Source organism: Montipora foliosa, chromosome 14 (genome assembly GCF_036669935.1).
Source record: "Montipora foliosa isolate CH-2021 chromosome 14, ASM3666993v2, whole genome shotgun sequence".
Taxonomy (NCBI): Eukaryota; Metazoa; Cnidaria; class Anthozoa; order Scleractinia; family Acroporidae; genus Montipora; species Montipora foliosa.
In genome coordinates this window covers 85001-92500 of record NC_090882.1, presented here as the reverse complement: position 1 = coordinate 92500, position 7500 = coordinate 85001, and the positions used below count along the sequence as shown (strand labels likewise).

Genomic DNA, 7500 nt, shown 5'->3' with positions numbered 1-7500 from the left:
AACAGGTTCCATTATCCTGAACTTGAAAGTCGCTGCTGTCGATTCCTAATTTTGATGATAAAAGGTCGAGTAAATCTTCCTTTGTGCCAAGCCATTTAAGCTGTTTCTTTGAAGCATTGTAGATTAAAAGACTAGAAGCCATAGAGACAAAATATGGAAAATAATTGAAAAAGTATGAGGAGCTTGCTAAAACACGTCTTAACTCTTCGAGACTTCGAGTTACGCAGTGCAACAGTACAAAGAAGTAACATCGAGTGAAGCGGTAGGCAAAGATAAAACGGTAAAGGCATGTAAACATTCATCCATTCCTCGAAAAAACTGCTTTGTCAGTCGTTCAGTGTGCAAACTGAGGAATAGTTGTCCCAGCAGAGCTGGCAGCAGGCAAATTTATCACCTAATGCAAAGGATAATAAAGCACTTCAGCGCCATATTTGTTTTTTTCGTTATCAGTCGGACGATGACGTCACAAGGACGATCGGAAAATTCCGATCAGTCCGGACCGCTTCACCCTATGTTACCTAATCCTGACCCTCTTGGTGTAAGAGATCAAACTTGGTCCGCCATTTTGAAAAAGAATCGAGACTGCGCAGAACGACCGGAAGTCCGTGAATCGCGGAATAGCCCTCCTTCACCCTCCTTCACGATGTCAGCCATCTTTGCAGGCGCTCAGGTGTTGTCGGGAAAATATTAGGGTCACGTGGTCACTCAGGGGGCAAACAGCTGAAATTCGCGGTAGATGTGATGTAAATAATGCTTTGTTAAATCCGGGTTTCGCGAATTTCTAGAGATATCTGAAAGCTAATTTATACTTTACGATATTTTATGTATGTATATTCGATGTTCTGTATCAAGATATGGGAAAAAAGGACCGTTGTGCTGTTTACGGTCATGCGACATCGATCGAAGATATCCGGACAGGTAAGCTTAAGCTCTCCGGGAATTTTTTTTGGTTGTCCCGTAAGTTGTTTTATTTACCCATTAGTTAAATTGTTTCAGTACGATACACTTTCATCGATTTCCAAATCCCAATGGTCACAGCTCATCAACAGGAAAGGGTTCAAAGTACTACGTTTGCGAAGGTTTACTACAACCATTTCAGTGCTGCCAAACCCACGAAACAGGATCCACTTCCAAGCTTATATCTAAAGGGATATTTGCCGAACGAACAGTATTTCACATCTGCACTAATTTAGTGAAATTTCACTCTGTGCATGTGTTCCGAGCTCAATAAACTCTTCCCTTGCTTCATGGCCTTTGCTGGCGGCTGCATATATGCTTCTACCCTATCCTTGAAAACGTCCGAAAAGTTAAGACTGCCCTCTTCTCATCCTTCTTTAAGGCTACTGGGAAAAGGAAGACTGACAATCGATTCTATGGTCAACTTTTCCCTTCGTCTCGTTGAGACATTGCCTTATTCCTCTCGTGTAGTTTAAGCGACCTCGAGTTTCAGCCTCCACGTATAATACGCCTTTTCAGCTAACTCCTCTTTTTTTCAGAAACGTTTTTAACTGATCCACCTTCCACTTGCCGGTAGAAAACAGCTGTATTGACATCTCTTTTGTCCCCTTCGGACGTCATTGAAAATGTTTGCCCCCCAAGAGACCATGTGACCAAGTAATTATCCCATCATTCTCTATGCGCGTGTAAAGATGGCTGACATCGTGAATAAGGTCTATTGGAACCTGCCAGAGCTTTGCCAGAGCTCTCGATCCGAGGCACTGGCCAAGAGGATCGCAGCTCTGGGAACGAGAATGCGAGAAGAGACTACACGAATCGTGTCAAGTTCTTGTTGAGCATGCCCAGCGCGTTGCTAAGCGAACCCAGGCCGGACCGCCCTTCATGTAAAATGTAAACAGAGAACAATAGTGGTTTTGCATCCTACCCTTGGTTCTCAAACTCCAGACAAAATTGAATGAAAAGAGTTAAGGTTAAGAACGAAAAGGATTCGTGCTGCCTCTGTTGTGGGCTGAATGCCTGAATTTGTGCGATGTTGGAAATACAACTTACTGCGGAGTCACGATGGCCTTGCCGAGATGAGCGCGAAAAAGTGGCCGTCGATAAAACCAGGAACATGTAACATACCGGAACATTCCGAAACATTCCGGAACATCCGGAACATCGAATAATATGAAAAATTATATTTTTAAAAACTGAAAAGATATTCTGAGGGGTAGGGGAGTCGGTAGGAGAGGGGTAGGGAGCGTTGGGTATTTATTCAACTGACCACAATGAGTGCAGGTCCCTCTTTTTTCCCGCCAATTGCGTCACGTGGCTTAACAGCACTCTGTTTTCTTGATGCCCATGTGACCGCCCATGATCGATCCGTGAGCTACTTGCATTATGGGGCGTCTCAACTTTTCAGGTACCATAACTTGTTTAAGCGGTTTACCACCGTTCACGTAAGGATGCTTGTATAAGCGATACAGTACTCCAGATTTTTCTTCAAATGAATCTCCGCCTTACCCTTCACTAGCGCACCGTCTCGATCCCAGTACTTTTGCAGACTCTCATCTTCTCGCTGCATCTGCTTGAGCTTCTCTCTATCCACAATAGGGCTTTCACGGGTACTAGGCACCCTTAAGGTCGTGTGATCATCCTTTTTCTTACCTTGACTTCGGGTAGTTACTGCACAAGCCTCTTGCCAACTGGGATCTGGATTCTTTGCGTCCCTTGCATCACGTACATTACCAATAATTAGGTCGTAGATAGGATCTGAAAGGCACTGCGCTTCTACATGACCCTTAAGATAAGGCGTATTAACATAAATTCTTGCTATAGGCACCTTCCTCGCTGTGTTGTCAATAAGCAACATGACGTTAAAATCTCCGTTGAACTGATCCTCGCCGAAAAGGTCCTTCTTGACTACAACTCCACTGCAACCGGTATCTCTTAAAACGTCGACAGTCTTCTCTCCAACTCTGCCCTTTACAACAGGCATCTTACTTCTTACTCCAGTTAAGGGTTCAACACAGGCATTACTTAGCAACGGAACTTTCTTGCCACAGGCTAACAGAAGCTGATCATTTTGAATACACGACTTGACTTCCTCGGAGGTAGCGTTAAGATATGGTGACTTAACCAAACAGCCAGCACTAACTTGACCACGTTGCACAGGGTTACCATCTTTACCTTGGCTTTCTGACTTCTGTACACCTGATCGACAGTTCCTCGCTTCATGACCTTGCTTGCCACATAGGAAACACTTTCTTGCTGGAGTTGGGCAGTTAATTGCTTTGTGTCCGCGGGCATTACACCTGTAACACTGGAGAGCTGTTCTGTCACTTTGTGCGCTTTTTGTTTCTTCCGCCTTGGGCTGTACTTGCAGCTTCTTGTTCGCAGAGCTGAACATGTGCTTACCATGTGCTTCCAAGTATTGATCGGCGATTTTCGCTATCTGGTCAAGCGTTTCCGGGGCTCTTTTGCGAAGGTGAATAGCTAACTCTTTTGGACAAGAGTCAATAAACTGTTCTTCCACAATTAGATCTTTCAGGCCTTCAAAAGAACGTTCAGTGTGCGACAGTTCTAACCAACGCAACAAGTACCTCCCCAGTCGCACTATAAACTGTTCTGGGCTCTCACCAACTTCCGGCTTTGATGCTCTAAATTTACGGTGATAACCATCCTCCATAAGGTCATATCTCATCAAAGCTAGCTTCACTCGGTCATAATCTTGGGCTGCTTCCTCAAAAAATCGCGAATAAACTTCTAGTGCACGTCCAGACAAAGGAACACTAAGTTTCGAAGCCCATCCTGTCTTCTCCCATTTAGCTGTCGCTGCAAATCTTTCAAATCTTTGAAGATAAGCATCAAGGTCATCTTTGCCATCAATAAAAGCGGGGAGTTTCGGTGCTTTGGCCCTGTCCACTCTGTCTGCACAACGCCCGTCAGTACTCGCCGCCGCCAAACGTGCAATTTCCAACTCGTGCTCTCTTTTTGCCGCTTCAATAGCTTTTTTCTGTTTCAACAGCTCGGCTTCCATCTCCAATTTTCTTAGTTCGCGTTCTTGTCGACTAGTTTCTCTCTCTTCGTCTTCTCTTCTGCGCCTTTCCTCCTTCTCTTAATTCCTCTTTCTTTCTTTTATCCTCCTCAAGATAGATAGATAGGTTTATTAAGAAGTAAAATCATTGCAGCCCCCGGGCCGGCTGAAATGTGACTTACTTTACAATTATTAAAAATTATCTATATATATTTTGATAACTACTATAAAACCGTAAAATATAACCTACAAAATACAAAAGGAGAAGAATCAACACTAAAATACTAATAATTAAGATTACTACTAATAATTAAAACTGTTCGCAATAATAAAAGTGTTGTTAAACCTATTTGTCTTGCAAATCGGCAATTCGAAGTATCTCTGGCAACGGGTGCAATAAATGGACTCGTTGCGTGGCGGCAGCAGATCATAGAGCTTGTGGCTTTGGTCCCTTACAATTTGGTCAAATAGAGCATTACTCAACGCCTTCTCCTCTCGTACAGTGACGTAATGTCTAGAGCTACTAGAGCCTCAGCATAAGATAAGTCGGGTTGCATTATCCGCAATGCGCGCTTTTGCAACCTTTCCATTTCATTAGACAGATATTGCGGCAAAGAATGATGAAAAACTGGGCACGCATATTCTAGCACAGGGCGTATACATGTTGTATAGAAAAGTAGCATATCCTTGGTTGGAACTTTAGCTCGCTTTAGCTGTTTTAGGAAGTACAGGCGCGTCGCAGCCTTTTTGCATATAGATTCTACATGCGCGTTCCACCTGAGGTTGTCCGAAACTACCACTCCTAATAACTTTGCAGACGAAACAGCTTCGATTTGCTTATCATTGATAGTGATACGATCTAAAGAACTTCCTGATCTAGAGAATGATATTCTCAATTCTTTACATTTAGACTCGTTCAGTTGGAAACCATCAGCTTTCGACTGTCGTACAAGTTCATCTACGCGTAACTGCATGTTGCTAGTCTCGTGCTTCAATACTGATTCGGCAAGAGTGGTGTCATCCACGTATTTCCAAAGAGTTGTGTCTGCTACAGACAGATCATTTATCATGATAAGGAACAGCCAGGGGCCCAGTTTCGTGCCCTGAGGGACCCCTGCAGGAACAGCTTCCCACTCCGAGAAGCAATCGCGGCTCAGTTTTATCCTTTGCTAACGGTCCATTAAAAAGTCTATGATCCAGCACGAAATCGACCTTGGAATATCATAGAAGGAGAGCTTCCGCGCCAGAACTTGATGGTCGGAACTTGCTTTCCTTTTCTTTTAGATTTGTGATCGTTTCATACGCATCCCAAACTTGCTTCCATTTTTTCCAGTTCTCGGCGAGATTTCCTTTCAGTTGGAGGCGAGAAGGTGGAGGAAAATTTGAGGTAAAAGCAGACGAGGGAACTTGAATTTGTGCGGTAGAGGCTTCGCTTTCTGTCGGCATTTCCAGGTCTTTGAAATCGTTGGCAGGTCGCTCGTGAAAGGCGTCTTGATAACTGCAAGTTTAGAGACGAAGATATTTCCAGAAAACTTCTGACACCATGTAGGGTTCTCGGTAGAGACAATAAAAAACTCGCAAATGGTGTAGAAATGGGCCACTTTAATCGACGAAGGCCGAGCACAAACAATGGCTTACAAGGAGAACTCCTACACACTCTAACGACCATGCACATGGAATTAAACAATTCTCATTGGCTCTTGCAATCACGTGTTGTAGTAGCGATTGCGTGACGCATAACGTTACAAAGATCAATCCAATAGTGAAAGCTATACCAATGGGTCAGATACCCACTTCAGCGAGCAATCTGACCCACAAGCAGTTACCAGAGGCTCGGCACCGCCAAATTCAGGTGACCAAGATTCACCTGACTTCAACCACGCAGTAAGTGACAAATCAGATTCAGAGGACCACCCAGGAGAAGCTACCCGATCCCGAAGGGAGAGACGACCTCCAGTGACTTTGATCTATAGTCAAATGGGAGAGCCTGACTATCAACGTTTGCAGCCTGTAGTAACTTCAATGTAAATGCGCACTTGAAAACTTTTAGTTGATACTTGCGCAATATAAATGAATAAAGTTATAAAGTGTAAAACTAATTAAATAATAGTGAAAAGGGGTAACTGCTCGTTGTCACACTTTTGTTGCGTGCCTTATATCGTACTCGGGAGATATTATCAGTAATGCCTTGTTTGCGGACATCTCTTGGTTATTCCTGCACGTAACACACTCCCTCAAGTTATGACCAGAATGAATTGTCGTATTTTATTTTTGTACACTGTAATGTTGGGACGACATTTTTTCGTGGAGGGGAGTGTGTAGCAAGCAGAACGAGAGTAACTGGGACTAACTAAAAAGACGAGAGTAACTGGGACTAGCCCAGGTGATTATTATGGTATTAAAAAGGATCCCACGAGGGAAAACAAGAAAGTAAGAAACGATAGTCGAGGAAAAACGATTTGTAAACGTAGTTTAGTAGTTGCTTTCGCGTGATTAAAGTAGCGTGCAACATAAACGCGGTAGTAAACCACGTAAATGGCAGCAAAATCAAAAGTAGGACAATCCAGGTTTGTCGACAGTTGAACACCTCGTCAGACATGGTTTAGCTCTGTAAGGACGGTAACCGACGTAAAGCAGATGGTGTCTGGAAATCTTGGCGACAAGTGTTCATGCGTTCAGCGCGTAGAGCATTGCGTAAAGAACGAGTCAACGGACAAAAAAAAGCTAAATTAACTAATGTTTAGGTAAAGAAATCCCGGACTGCCGTTTACGTTTCATCGTCAAGTGTTGCGAGCGTTTCCTTTCTGTTAGAAGCTAAAGGCTGGTTCCCGATAGCGCTTAAACATAAACATAAGCCGACATACGCAGACGCAGTACGATGCCGACAATTAGCGCCTTTTGTTGGAAATTTCTCTAACAAAAGGCGCTAATTATCAACATCTTACAACGTCTGCGTATGTCGGCTTATGCTTATGCTTATGCGCTAGTGGGAACCAGCCTTAAATTCAGCAGCAGGACGTGCTGGCGCAAGAAAAAAACCCGTTGGTCACAAAAAGGGAGAAAGAGAGAAAAAAAATTCACAACTGAGGTCTAGGCAGCCCGGGCTCCGCGGCAGATGCCGTTTCAGGGGTTTGTTTTTCTTTGAAAGAAATAGGTGTTCTGTGAGATATCAAAACTTTCCTTCCCATATTTATCTACTGAGCGCTTATTAACTTTTCTTTCCTTCAGGGTGGGCGGTTTATTCGATTTCCAAAGCTAATCGAACTTCATAAAACATTCTAAACCATCAAATAAGATTTTTAAAACGTCTCTCTTATCATAACGTAATGAAACGAACCCTAGAAAATAATTGTAACTTCACTGAAACAGTATTTCGTGACCACCACGACCTCATGGTCTCTTGTTCATGATCTATACTACTTGTCACTACCGTTATTATCCAATAGAGTCTTTACAACAAAGTCATATCACAAACCGAGCAGTGCAATGAACTGAAACAAAGTTGATTCAAAAGTAACATTTTG

The 7500-nt window shown here is 43.3% G+C and overlaps 1 protein-coding gene across 3 annotated transcripts in view; it reads left to right on the top strand.

Annotated features, from left to right (window-relative positions):
* LOC137984818 (uncharacterized) overlaps positions 1-7500 on the top strand; it is a 39373-nt gene that overhangs the window by 25654 nt on the left and 6219 nt on the right. The gene's annotated exons all lie outside the window — the stretch shown is intronic.